A 15,141-nucleotide genomic window follows, 5' to 3' on the forward strand; every position below is an offset into this window, starting at 1 on the left:
CAAGAAAACCATAAGAAAGCTGGAAAGATAACCACTAAAATAAAAACATGAAGATTAAACACCTTTGACGATACAAATTTCTTTCCACTTATAGATATTTGGCCAAAAAAAACCCTGATGCATGGAAAAATATTTGACATTATTATATATGAAAAAGTATTTGATGGATTAGTATAAATGAAAAGAAACATTCTTAATTCATTTATTAAACAAATATTTGCTAGTGTATATTGTATGTCAGGCCCTTTTCTAAATATTACCTGAAGTAGGGAACTAGGAAAAATAAACCCAACTTCATCGAAAATCTGTTGAAGACATTTTAAAAGTCAAATAACTGATGTATAATATTTAAAGAATAACAATTAATAATTAGCTCTACTTTTTCTTCCTAACCTATACTATCTCTATATCAAACACAACCTTTTCTGTATCTCAAAACTGTGTTTAAGTGTCTTTTTTTAAAGTGCTATCGATGGCATGATTACAAATATCAGCTTGGTTCAATGAGGTAATAACTGCAACAGCCAGTATTTACTGAGCCTTTACCACGAGGTAAGCATGATACAATCATCATCTCATTCTGTTCTCACACAACCCCCAGGGGTAGAAATTATTAGCACCATGTTACCAGTGGAAAATCCTTAATAAGTAAAGCCAGGACCCCAAGTCTATTTACCTAGAAAACCAATTTTCTGAAATGTTATGTTCTACTGTTGATGGAATAAATAAATGCCACCTATAGAAACTGTATAAGACATCAATTATTGCTCTATGGCATTAAAATAATTATTGTTATTTTAAATTAATTCCTTAGTAGCATAATGATATATTTAAAAACACCATGCCTTTAAAATTCTAGAGTGTTTCATCTTCTACAAGATTTTAGGTCAATTTTGCTTCCTAAGAATGTTTTTTAAAATAGACTTCCTTTTTGGTTTAAAAACACATACATACAAACATGAAAAAAATCTGCAACAGGAAACTGATTTTTTTTTTTAAAGGAAAAGGAGGCGTTTCTGTATGCAGATTCCTCTAGCAAATTGCATAGAAAGAAGAAATAAGTATAATTTAGAGTGAATTCTTTAGCTCCTTTCCACTCATCTCTGCTTTATATCCATATAGGACATAGGGCAACTCTTTCATTTATTTTTACAAATGTTTTATGTTGTATTTTAAACTATACATTTCAAAAATTATTTTCTAAATATGAATAACATTTTTATAAGTTGTAATATTCTTTAAATTAGTTTTTATTCAATTATTTTTCCTATTCTGTATACAAAAAGTTCTGTGTCATTAATAACATAAGATCTTATCTGAGATATCTGAAATAGGAATATACAGAGTTAGAATGTTGTCCCTGCGTGGTATAACAAAGCTTAACGTTTTTGTTTTTGCCTTGAAGAAAGATAACAGGTACATAAACAATTGTCATTCTATTCCCAACTCCCAAAAGAACCCTATTATTGAGTTAGTTAAAATATGCAAAAAATAAAAAATAAATAAGTGAAAAATGTTTCATTTGAAAATGATCAAACATGAAATTATTTTCTAACTTAAGTAGGCAAACATTGCCGAATTAAGGCTCTCTATTCACAGTCCTATTCTGATTACCTGATTACTAAATTGGGCTTGATTCTAAAGCAAATACATTCTAAAACATTATTTACACTTGAGTATTCATTACCTGTTTATACTTAGGAAGGCAACTCCTTAAACTTTCATTTACTATAAATCAAAGTCTTTGGCATTTCCCCTCTTCTGCCATTCAAAGTAACTATCCTGGTTTGAAGCATTACAAACATCCTCTTAAAAAACACATGTGTGTGTGTTCTTTCTCTCTTACACATACATACAACACACACACACAATTTGTCTTCCTTCCACCCAAAACAAGAGATCTTTCCGTAACCTTCCTTTTTAAATATAGGTATGAAATTCACACATTCTTACGCATTATTATTGTTAATTTAGTAATATACTGCCTCATTTTCCAAAAAAAAGCATTTCGCAGGCATTTAGTAAGGCAAATTAAAAGCAAATAGGAGATATCTGTGTACAGAGAGACAGAGACAGAGACAGAGAGAGACACAGAAAAGCAAGTACCTGTATAGAATAATGTTAATATTAGGGGAATCTGGGTGAAGGGTATTTGGGAATTCTTTGCACTATTCTTGCAACTTTTCTGTAAGTGATGTTATTTCAAATTTCTTTTTAATCAAGGTGGTACTAGAAGTCAGGGTAGAACACAAAATAAGTTGGAACTACAAAGTCATACATACTAAGAGTGGGACAAAAGCTTTATAAGCTTTATAACAACCAACATGAAGCAAGAAATATAGTAAGTTACGTAAGCCATTGCCCATAAGATAAACACAGACCATTGCTCAGAGAAGACAACACAACTATTCTTGGTTCCTGGTACTGAAATGAGAATGAAATTTCTCCCATGTGTTCTCAGTATCCTCAATGACATTTTTACAGTACATGAAATAAAAGTTTGTACGGCTGTTTTGTATAATATCACTCACATCAGGCCAACAGCCTGATGTCAAAGCAAAAGTAGTAAAAGCAGTTCTACAGAGTACAAAGCCAGGTAGCCCAAGTACATAGCTCCCAAACAGCTTCGTTAAACTCAAGGATAAGATCATGGAATACCTATAGGAATAGACACTCTGCACATCTTTCAGACAATCTTTCTCAAATACTGTTTGCCCTAAGCAAACTTTTGGCAAATATTAAATCCCAAGCAGAAGTTACGTTCCCTGCAAAAAGCTAACACAGCTCTTTTCTGTTGCTGCTTACGTCAAGAACCATATTCTTTAACAAGCAGCTAAGCTGGAGGTGTACTCAATACACTCTTATTTATAAACTTACATCTAAATTTATAAAGTTTAATAGCTTTTCGGGGACATATACCTAGATGAAAATCACCTTAACACAAAACAAATCAGCAATTGGTCTATAAAGTTCTAACTCTGTTGCAGGACAATTCTAGCCTGTAAAAATTTTAAGCATATGCCTACATCATATAAACAAAACATCCACAAAACAACATATTACTGAGAAAGATAAAATGCCCAAGTTTACTCTTCAGTATGAACTGATAACCAAAAGAATGGGTGAAAAGAGTAATAACTGAAAGAATAATAAAGCATTGCAACTGAAAGAATAATAACTAAAAGAATAATAAAGCATTGTTATTTATATAACTGAATAAATTACACAGAATATATACTAAAACTTCAATATTAGGACAGTTAGTAAATAGTGGGGTTTTTTTTAGTACCTGAAAACAAAAGTATACCACATCCTTAATCTTCTTTCTCATCCCTAGCTTCAAAGCAGAATAACTGTTAACAGCCACATGTGAGACTGGCCAGGGAGACAGACATAAACATTCATGTGGTACTTACAATATCAGGCTAAAGTAATGTGTTCACAAGCAGTCTTTTTCATTAGGCTTTGAGCAAGGGGATCATAAGGCAGTGGTTCTGAAACTTGAGTGTGCATCACAATCATCAAGGGTACTTATTTAAAATGTAGCACTACGACATAGACGGGTTTCAAGATGGCGGCGGCTGCGGCGGCTGGCGCGGAGTAGCTGAGGTGGAAAAGGTGGCCACTGGGCCTCAGGCAGCCGGGAAACTTGTGGACCTTCCTCTGGCCATCTCTTAAGGGAGGACTGCTGCTGCTGGCCGGTCGTGGGGGCTCAACGCCACTTTGCCCCCAGCAGGAGAGGCTGCCTCATTTACAGGCAACAGCTTTGAAGTGTGGAGCAGGAAAAGAACTGATTCTTAGCTGCAAAAGCGAGTCTTGAAACAGGGAACACGGCGCCAGGGCTGCTGTGGATGCAGCCAGGATCCCGGAGGCTGGGGCCGCACTGAAGGCGGCCAGCTGCCCTATTCAGGATTCGAGGTTTCAGGCCGGCATTAAAGAAGATTCCTGGGAGCGCCCGAGCGGCGCCGCGACTGAACAGCCCGAGGCGGCAGCGCCGAGAACACGGAAGGCAACAAACCAGAGACAGAGCGAGCGCCCGACCTGGCACAGCACTGTGAGTGATCCCTGGCCCACGCGGCTCCCGCCTGCACCACCAGGCCACTCACTGCCCCGGTGCTGCCTCCATTTTCCCAGGTGCGGGCAGCTCCGCCCTGCTCGGCCATCACTGAGCCCATTTGCTTGGCCTGGCGCGGGGCTTTCCGGACCCTGCGGGCCGGCCTCCTCTCCCACTCCCTCCGCGGTTCTCTGGCGGGGCTGGGGGTGTGGGGCGTCCCGACCAGTGTTGGGAGGGCTAGAAAGTACGGGCGGGCCGACTGTCACTCCACCACACCCTGGACTCCGCCCCGGTAAACTTCCTGTTACTGGGAGGCAGATAACATCTCTGCGACCACCAGTTTGGAAAAAAGCCTAACGAATTTCTGGTTGGGAATAGTGTGGTAGGAGAGTTCCCAGGTCCGCTTGAACCTGCCGGAGAGCAGGCTGCAGGCAGGCACTAGTCTCGGTTTATACCGGGGGGATACAAAGGTGAACAAGACCCGAGAAAGATCTACACAGTGCTACAAAGGCACCCAGAGAGACCGGTTGTCTGTGCCTAGCAGAAACCTGATAGACTTCCTGGGCGAGGCGGTGCTGAGCAGGGTCTTGAAGGCCCAGCTGATAGACGAGGGGTGCAGAAGACACGCCCCAGCCCAGCACAGTGTGCACAGAGGGGGGAGACTCGACAGAAACCACACACCCGGTGGGGTCGCCACTGCACGATCTAACAGCCTGGGCCAGAGCACACGGAACGGGGAGAAGTCCTGTACAGAAAGTGAAAGCTCAACAGAGATCACACACCCTGTGGTACGTGATCCACCAGCCCAGCAGAGTACAAGCTGACCAGAAAGGTGGATCCCCGGAGAAGCCCAAGACCCGAGGCAACCACACACACAAGACACTAGAGGCCAACTGAGCAGTCACGGCGGGAGCCATACCAAATTAGCAACCACAGCAACATCCTAGTTAGTCATTAGTCTCAAACCGGTGGACTGTGAAACCCCCTGCCACAATGAATAAACACCAAAAAAAAGACACCAGAAATACAAAAAATCAAGAAAGTACACCACCAAAAGTTAATAAATCTCATACTCTAGATCCTATAGAACAAGAAGCCCTTGAAATAACTGACAAGGAATTTCGAGTGATAATTCTAAGGAAACTGAATGAGATACAAGAAAACTCAGCTAGACATCATGATGAAATGAGGAAAAGTATACAGGATCTGAAAGAGGAAATATACAAGGAAATCAATGTCCTGAAAAAAAATGTAGCAGAACTTGCTGAACTGAAGAAATTATTCAGCGAAATAAAAAACACAACGGAGAGTTTAACCAGCAGGCTTGTCGAAGTTGAAGAGAGAACCTCTGAACTTGAAGATGGGCTGTTTGAAATAACACAAGCAGACAAAAAGAAAGAAAAAAGAATCAAGGACATGGAAGAAAATCTGAGAGTGATATCAGACAACCTCAAGCGCTCAAATATCCGAGTCATGGGTATTCCAGAAGGGGAGGAAAATGGAGATTCCATTGAAAACATATTCAACAAAATAGTGGCAGAAAACTTCCCAGGTATAGGAAAAATCACAAATCTTCAGATCCAGGAAGCTCAACGATCTCCAAACGTATTCAACCCAAAAAGGCCTTCTCCAAGACATGTCATAGTCAAATTGGCAAAACTCAGAGACAAAGAGAGAATCTTAAAAGCTGCAAGAGAGAAGCGTCAAATCACCTATAAGGGAGCCCCAATCAGGTTAACATCAGACTTCTCATCACAAACCCTAAAAGCTAGAAAGGAATGGGATGATATTTTCAAAATACTAAAAGACAAAGATTGCCAGCCAAGAATACTCTACCCTGCAAGGCTATCCTTCCGAAATGAGGGGCAAATAGTATATTTCTCAGACAAACAAAAACTGCGGGAGTTCACTACCACAAGACCACCCTTACAAGAAATCCTCAAGGGAGTACTGGGTTTGGTTCCCGAAAAATAACTACCACTGCCATAAAAACCTAAGAAAAATCTAAACCCACTAGTACAATAAAAATGGCATTCATGAAGAGAAAACAAGCTAACAAAAACACTATCTACAACCTAAGGAACCAACAAACAAAGAAACCAAACAGTAAATCAGAAAGCAAGGAACAAAAGACACCTAAGACAACCAAACAACCAATAAAATGCTAGGAATAAATCAACACCTTTCAATAACAACTCTTAATGTTAAAGGCTTAAATTCCCCAATTAAAAGACACAGGCTGGCTGACTGGATCAAAAAGCAGGACCCAACTATATGCTGCCTACAAGAGACCCACCTCACCCATAAAGATTCACACAGACTAAGAGTGAAAGGATGGAAAAAGATTTACCATGCAAACAGAAAAGAAAAACGAGCAGGAGTGGCTATTCTTATATCTGACAAAATAGACTTTAAACTAAAAACCATAAAAAGAGACAATGAGGGACACTACTTAATGATAAAAGGACTGATCCATCAAGAAGACATAACAATCATAAATATGTACGCACCCAATGTTGGAGCAGCCAGATTTATAAAACAAACTCTATTAGACCTAAAGAAGGAAATAGACACTAATACCATAATAGCAGGGGACCTGAACACTCCACTGTCAATATTAGACAGATCATCTAGGCAAAGAATCAGTAGAGAAACACAAGATCTCAACAAGACTCTAGACCAATTGGAATTGGCAGATATCTACAGAACATTCCACCCAACAACCTCAGAATATTCATTCTTCTCATCAGCACATGGATCATTCTCCAGGATAGATCACATATTAGGTCACAAATCAAGTCTCAATAAATTCAAAAAAATTGGAATTATCCCATGTATCTTCTCAGACCACAATGGATTAAAACTAGAAATTAATAACAAACAAAACTCTGGAAACTATGCAAACACATGGAAATTAAACAGCATTCTATTTAATGACATATGGGTCCAAGAAGAAATCAAGCAGGAAATCAAAAAGTTTATTGAAACTAATGAAAACAATGATACATCATACCAAAACCTGTGGGATACTGCAAAAGCAGTATTGAGGGGAAAATTTATTGCATTAAATGCTCACTTCAGAAGAATGGAAAGATGGCAAGTGAACAACCTAACACTTCACCTTAAAGAACTAGAAAAACAAGAACAATCCAATCCTAAAGTTAGCAGACGGAAAGAAATCATTAAGATCAGAGCAGAACTGAATGAAATTGAAAACCAAAAAACAATTCAAAAGATCAACGAATCAAAAAGTTGGTTTTTTGAAAAGATAAATAAAATTGACAAACCATTAGCATGGCTAACAAAAAAAAGAAGAGAGAAGACTCAAATAACAAAAATTAGAAATGAAAAAGGCGATATTACAACTGATTCATCTGAAATACAAGGAATCATTCGAGACTACTATAAACAACTATACGCCAACAAATTTGAAAATCTGGAGGAAATGGATAAATTTCTGGACACACACAAGCTCCCAAAACTGAACCATGAAGACGTAGAAAATTTGAACAGACCAATAACAATAAAGGAGATTGAAGCTGTTATCAGAAGGCTCCCAACAAAGAAAAGCCCAGGACCAGATGGATTCACAGCAGAATTTTACCAAACATTCAAAGAGGAATTGACACCGATTCTTTACAAACTATTCCAAAAGATTGAAACGGACGCAAATCTCCCAAACTCATTCTATGAAGCAAACATCATCCTGATACCAAAACCAGGTAAAGATATAACCAAAAAAGAAAACTACAGGCCGATATCCTTGATGAATATAGATGCAAAAATCCTCACTAAAATACTAGCAAACAGAATACAGCAACACATACGAAAAATTATTCATCATGATCAAGTGGGATTCATCCCAGGGATGCAAGGTTGGTTCAACATACGCAAATCAATAAATGTGATACACCATATTAATAAACTCAAACACCAGGACCATATGATCATCTCTATAGATGCTGAAAAAGCATTTGATAAAGTTCAGCACTCATTCATGACAAAGACCCTCTATAAGTTAGGTATAGAGGGAAAGTATCTCAACATAATTAAAGCCATATATGCCAAACCCACTGCCAATATCATCCTGAATGGGGAAAAGCTGAAAGCTTTTCCTTTAAGAACAGGCACTAGACAAGGATGCCCACTCTCACCACTCCTATTCAACATAGTGTTGGAAGTACTAGCCAGAGCAATCAGAGAAGAGAAGGAAATAAAGGGCATCCAGATTGGAAAAGATGAAGTCAAACTGTCCCTGTTTGCAGATGACATGATCCTATATATCGAACAGCCTAAAACCTCTACAAAAAAACTGTTGGAATTGATAAATGATTTCAGCACAGTAGCAGGATACAAAATCAACACACAAAAATCAGTAGCATTTCTTTTCTCCAATAGTGAACATGCAGAAGGAGAAATCAAGAAAGCCTGCCCATTTACAATAGCCACCAAAAAAATAAAACACTTAGGAATTGAGTTAACCAAGGAGGTGAAAAATCTCTATAATGAGAACTACAAACCACTGCTGAGAGAAATTAGAGAGGATACAAGAAGATGGAAAGATATTCCATGCTCTTGGATTGGAAGAATCAACATAGTGAAAATGTCCATACTACCCAAAGTGATATACAAATTCAATGCAATCCCCATCAAAATTCCAAAGACATTTTTCTCAGAAATGGAAAAAACTATTCAGACATTTATATGGAACAATAAAAGACCACGAATAGCCAAAGCAATGCTCAGCAAAAAAAATAAAGCTGGAGGCATAACACTACCTGACTTTAAGCTATACTACAAAGCTATAATAACCAAAACAGTATGGTACTGGCATAAAAACAGACACACTGACCAATGGAATAGAATAGAGAATCCAGAAATCAACCCACACACTTACTGCCATCTGATCTTTGACAAAGGCACCAAGCCTATTCACTGGGGAAGGGACTGCCTCTTCAGCAAGTGGTGTTGGGATAACTGGATATCGATATGCAGGAGAATGAAACTAGATCCATACCTCTCACCGTATACTAAAATCAACTCAAAATGGATTAAGGATTTAAATATACACCCTGAGACAATAAAACTTCTTAAAGAAAACATAGGGGAAACACTTCAGGAAATAGGACTGGGCACAGACTTCATGAATACGACCCCAAAAGCACGGGCAACCAAAGGAAAAATAAACAAATGGGATTATATCAAACTAAAAAGCTTCTGCACAGCAAAAGAAACAATTAAAAGAGTTAAAAGACAACCAACAGAGTGGGAGAAAATATTTGCAAAATATACATCTGACAAAGGATTAATATCCAGAATATATAAGGAACTCAAACAACTTTACAAGAAGAAAACAAGCAACCCAATTAAAAAATGGGCAAAAGAGCTAAGTAGGCATTTCTCTAAGGAAGATATCCAAATGGCCAACAGACATATGAAAAAATGCTCAACATCACTCAGCATCCGGGAAATGCAAATCAAAACCACATTGAGATACCATCTAACCCCAGTTAGGATGGCTAAAATCCAAAAGACTATGAACGATAAATGCTGGCGAGGCTGCGGAGAAAAAGGAACTCTCATACATTGTTGGTGGGACTGCAAAATGGTGCAGCCTCTATGGAAAATGGTATGGAGGTTCCTTAAACAATTGCAAATAGATCTACCATACGACCCAGCCATCCCACTGTTGGGAATATACCCAGAGGAATGGAAATCATCAAGTCGAAGGTATACCTGTTCCCCAATGTTCATCGCAGCACTCTTTACAATAGCCAAGAGTTGGAACCAGCCCAAATGCCCATCATCAGATGAGTGGATACGGAAAATGTGGTACATCTACACAATGGAATACTACTCAGCTATAAAAACGAATGAAATACTGCCATTTGCAACAACATGGATGGACCTTGAGAGAATTATATTAAGTGAAACAAGTCAGGCACAGAAAGAGAAATACCACATGTTCTCACTTATTGGAGGGAGCTAAACATTAATATATAAATTCACACACACTCATACACACACACACACACAAATCGGGGGGGGGAGGGAAGAAGATATAACAACCACAATTACTTGAAGTTGATACAACAAGCAAACAGAAAGGACATTGTTGGGGGGGAGGGGGGGAGGGAGAAGGGAGGGAGGTTTTGGTGATGGGGAGCATTAATCAGCTACAATGTATATCGACAAAATAAAATTAAAAAAAAAAATTAAAAAAAAAAAAAAAAAATTAAAAAAAAAAAAAAAAAAAAAAAATGTAGCACTACAATTTTAAAGTACAGTAAACTACTTATATTGCTCAGAATGGCATATTTTAAGAACTCACTTAATGCTTATTTATAGAATTTATAAAATATGCTCTAAGATCATGTTCAATAAAAAAAATTTTTTTTAAATCAATAAGCAGATAAAATACAGTTCTGTAATCAGCACAACTCTGATAACAGAAGGGATACACCAGACATATAAATGATCATGTGGATGATGATTTTTATTTAACTACCTAACTTTTGGGTCATTAGAATAATTTTATAAACCCTTAATACATGTTTCATAGCAGTATTAAGAGAGAGGTACTGTCATAATAAATAACTTACAGTATTAAGCAACCAGTTGCATACATCTATTCATTCATCATTTACTGAGCACCCAGTTTGTGCCAAGCACTGTGATGGGGCTAGAGATGCAGTTACAACCCCTGCCACTGAGAAGCTCATGACTAGGTGCTGTTCCCCATTGATGAAGAAATTCAAGAAAGTGATGAGAAAGGAGAAGAATGCTGTCAAAGCTGAAGAAAAAAGGGATTATCTTTATAACTCTTTCCCACCTTAATATCTCATTTCACAACTAATAGCACTCCAATTCAGTTTCAAACTTCACAACCACCACCATAAAATAAGAAACATGATAAAAAGGAAAAAGAAAATTGGGACAGAACATAGTTTTAAAAAGTGCCCATGTTTAGCCATGTGATTTTAGTTCATTTTTCAAAGCTAAGATCCATGATGTAAAAAACCAACTGCCAAATATAGAAACTGATATTTCCTGTGAGCGAAACATCAGAAGGTAATCCAGTAATGTGTTTACCGTGTGAACAATCTCACCCCAGGGTTCACAGAGTTGACCCAATCGCCCACAATCTCCTTTTCTCTCAATTAACAGTTGTCATTATCAGAACAATTTCACCACTAAAGTTTAACTTTTTGATTCAAATTATAAATGTCAAAATTATAACTTTGAAAAAGAAGTTCATGGAATATTAAATGGAATAAAATGTTTGCTAGCAACATTCAACAATTTATGCAACTTCATGTAAACAAATAGTGCTCTTCAGCTACATTTGAGCATCACACCAAATGCATTTCAGTGGGGTCTCTCGTTTGTATGGTCAGGCACTGGCAGTTACCTCAGAGGTTAAGACAGTAAAATGGCCTGAACTCTGAATCTATAGTTTGCTCATGAATATTTAAAATACACAGTTATTTCTTAAAAACATGGAAAAGACTTAAAATCCAAAGAATATACATTCCACTTAAATTCCATATGAATAAATGATATAACACAAGTTATTCCAAATCCACCCAGATATGGTAAGATCTTATGATAAGGTATTCTATCATGTGTTTTATCTGTGAATTCAGCTGTATTTAAATCACATCTGAATAGACCATAATGCATATTCTCACTGAAAAATAAAAAGTACATAATTAATTCCATTAAGTCCCCTTCATCTAGATAGCCTTAAGTCTCATGCCAGTCTTATAGTTCTAATGTATTTTTAAAAATATGAAAATACATCAAATTACAGAAAGGAAATAACTCTTATAAATTCCTCAAAGGATGCTGAATTATAGAAATTTAATACTTGGTCCAATTACCTCTTACCAACCAAAGAAATCAGGTATGATATTACAATGCCATACATGGATAGGAACTGGTACAATCATTAATTTGTCAAATGATGACTTTTTCAAGGGGTGTTTATGGGAGAAAATATTTGCATGGATGTTGAAACTGATAATGAACTCGTTCAAATCAGTACGAAAAAGATTAACAGTTCAACAGGAAAACATGTAAAGAACATGAACTAAGCAATTCACAGAATAAGTTCAAAGGCCAATAAACATGAGAAAAGATGATTGTTAACTGATCTGTTTACTTTCCCTCAGCTCTCCCCACCTTCATTAGAATGTAAGTTCCATGACTTCAAAGACCACAACTATATTGTTCACGGTCATATCCCCCACTGCCTAGATTAGCACCACAGACACAGTAAGTGCTCGTTAAATTTTGCTGAATGAACGAATAAATGAATAAAGAAACCTCACTAAAAACTAAGGAAAACAAACTAAAATGGGATGCTACTTTTTAATTTATGAGACTGGTAAAAACTAAAAAGATTAGTAGCATCAAAAAATAGGGAGAGTGGGAAGAGATGAAATTCAAATGCATTGTTTTGAGCAGTGTAAGTAATTTTACACAGCTTTGTGGATGAGAATGTGACAACACACTAAGAATCTATCCTAGAAATTAAAGTACAGCTACATAATGGTGTATGTGCCAGAATATTCACTAAAACACTATTTGTGACCACAGAAAAATGGAAAATACCCAGCAAGAGGGACCTTATAAATAAAATTTTAAATAATGCTACAGATCTATGTGCATTAACGTGGAAAAATATGTACTAACGTAGAAAGACGTCCATGATACTTGGGTGAAAAGCACAAGTAGTAGAATAATATATATAGTGATATACCATTTTTTAGTTTAAAAAATCTGATTGCATATTTTTTCTAACACATATATTCATACAACCCAGAGAAAAGTCTGGAAGAACACACACAGAACTGTTAGCAGTTCTTACTTCTAGGGAGTGGTTTTCCTGGGGTGGGGGGGAAGAGGGGAGACAACTTTTCCTTTGTTACAAGCATTTATTATATTTAAAATTTTACATAGTACAATTTTTAAGATGAAAAAAGAAAAAAGAACAGGCTTTGAAGTAATTTAAATTAAATTAATTTATTATTATTAAAATTGTGGTCAGAAAAATTTCACCCACTAACCTAGAAGATTTAATTTAATCAATACAAGTGCAGTTTTATAGTACAATAATACAACTTGAAAACAATCTCCCTCACTCCCATGGTGGCACTACTTTGATAATGTCCACATACCTGGTTATTCTTCAAATGGGCTAAGTTTCACGTATCCACACAAGTCTTCACTCAGCTTGGAATGTGCCACTTCCTTGCCTTTCTCCACTAACCCACCCCTCACCACTATCATTGCCTAGAAAGCTTCCAGCTCACCCTTCAAGATACAGCTCAAGAAGAAGATCGAGATGGGCTCACTGCCACTGCAGTTGCCAGAGCCACTATCTGGTCCCAGAACCATTGTCCACTGCAGAACAGCTCCCTGCAGAGCAGCAGTCCTATGGGTGGCCCATCACTGCTGTCATGGACTCCTCAGATGTGAGGTAGGTGGCTGCAACCACCATCATCATTGCCACTGCCACAAGTTGACCCGACTGCCACCAAAGACACTGCAGATGCAAGGCAGACGGCTGCAGCTACCACAGCCACTGCCACTGCCATGAGGTAACCGCACTGCCACCAAGGACACAGCCAAGGACACCACAGATGCCAGGTAGGCAGTTGCAGTGGCTGGTGCTGCTTGCCATTACCACAACATAACCCCACTGTCACCAAGGACACCACAGAGGCAAGAGAGGTAGCTGCAGCCACCACTGCTTCTGCTGCCCCCATCAGGTAACCCCATTGCTGCTGCGGACACTGTAGACATAAGGGAGGCAGTGGCAGCCACAGGCACCACTGCCACTCCCACGAGGTAATTCTACTGCCATTGTGGACAACACAGATGAAGGGGAGGCACTTGCAGCAGCTGGTGCCACTGCTGCCCCCATGAGCTAACCTTGCTGTTGCTGTGGACACTGCAGATGTGAGGGAGACAGCTGCAGCCATCAGCCCTGCTGCCACCCCCACAAGGTAACCCTGCTGCCACCAACAGCACCACAGATGCCAGGGAGACAGTTGTAGCCACCAACACCACTGCTGCCAATGAGAAGTAACCCACCTGCTGCTGCAGACACTGTAGCTCTGTGGGCTGCTCCTGTAGACACTGCAGCCAAGTGGGCGGCAGCTGCAACCACCACTGCTACAGTTGTTGCCACCACTAGCACCCAACAGGTAGCCACCATCATTGTGCGAGCAGTCTGCCACCACTGGAGACTACCCATATGGGCAGCCTGCCAAAGCCATCTCCATAACCACCACTGCTACAAGGGTGGCCTGCTACCACAGTAGGCTGTGCAAGGCAGTACCACAGTAGCCACTGCTGTTGTGCTGGCAGACTACTGACCACTCAACTACATTGACACAGGAGGGTCAACAGGGGAGTCCAGGGAAAGAAAGAAATAGAAGAAGCAACTGCTGTATGAGATGACCAGACACCAACATAGAATTACTAGAAATATGAAAGAAAAAGAAAAAGAAAATAAGAGTTTACCAAAGGAATACATAAGTTTCAAATACCCGACCAAATACAGCAGGAAACCCTTGAAATAAATGAAAAGGAATTCCAAATAAAAATCTCAAGGAAACTCACTGAAATAAAAGACACAATTAGCTGACACTATAAACTGAGCAAAATTATTGAGGATATGAAGGAGGAAATTTACAAAGATTAATATTTCTAAAAAGAATGTAGCAGAACTCATAGAACTGAAGGATTCATTCAATGAAATAAAAAACACAACTGAGAGCTTAAGCAGCATGCTAGAGCAAGCAGAAGAAATAATTTCTGATCTTGAAAATGATCTCTTTGAAATAACTCAGGTGGGCAAAAGAAGAAAAAGGAATTTAAAAAAATGAAGAAAATCTAAGAGAGCTAACAGACAACCTTACACACACAAATATGCAAATCATGGGTATTCCTGAAGGAGAATAGAAAGGAAAAGGTATTGAGAACACAGTCAATGAAATAATAGCAGAAAACTTGCCAAGTATAGGGAGAGACACAAACGTTCAGATTCCAGAGGCTCAAAGATCCCCAAACAGATT

General features: G+C 38.4%; 1 protein-coding gene across 1 annotated transcript in view; it reads right to left on the minus strand.

The window, feature by feature from the left end:
- SKAP2 (src kinase associated phosphoprotein 2) overlaps positions 1 to 15,141 on the minus strand; it is a 178,472-nt gene that overhangs the window by 72,046 nt on the left and 91,285 nt on the right. The gene's annotated exons all lie outside the window — the stretch shown is intronic.

The sequence above is a fragment of the Cynocephalus volans genome, chromosome 6, assembly GCF_027409185.1.
Source record: "Cynocephalus volans isolate mCynVol1 chromosome 6, mCynVol1.pri, whole genome shotgun sequence".
NCBI lineage: Eukaryota > Metazoa > Chordata > Mammalia > Dermoptera > Cynocephalidae > Cynocephalus > Cynocephalus volans.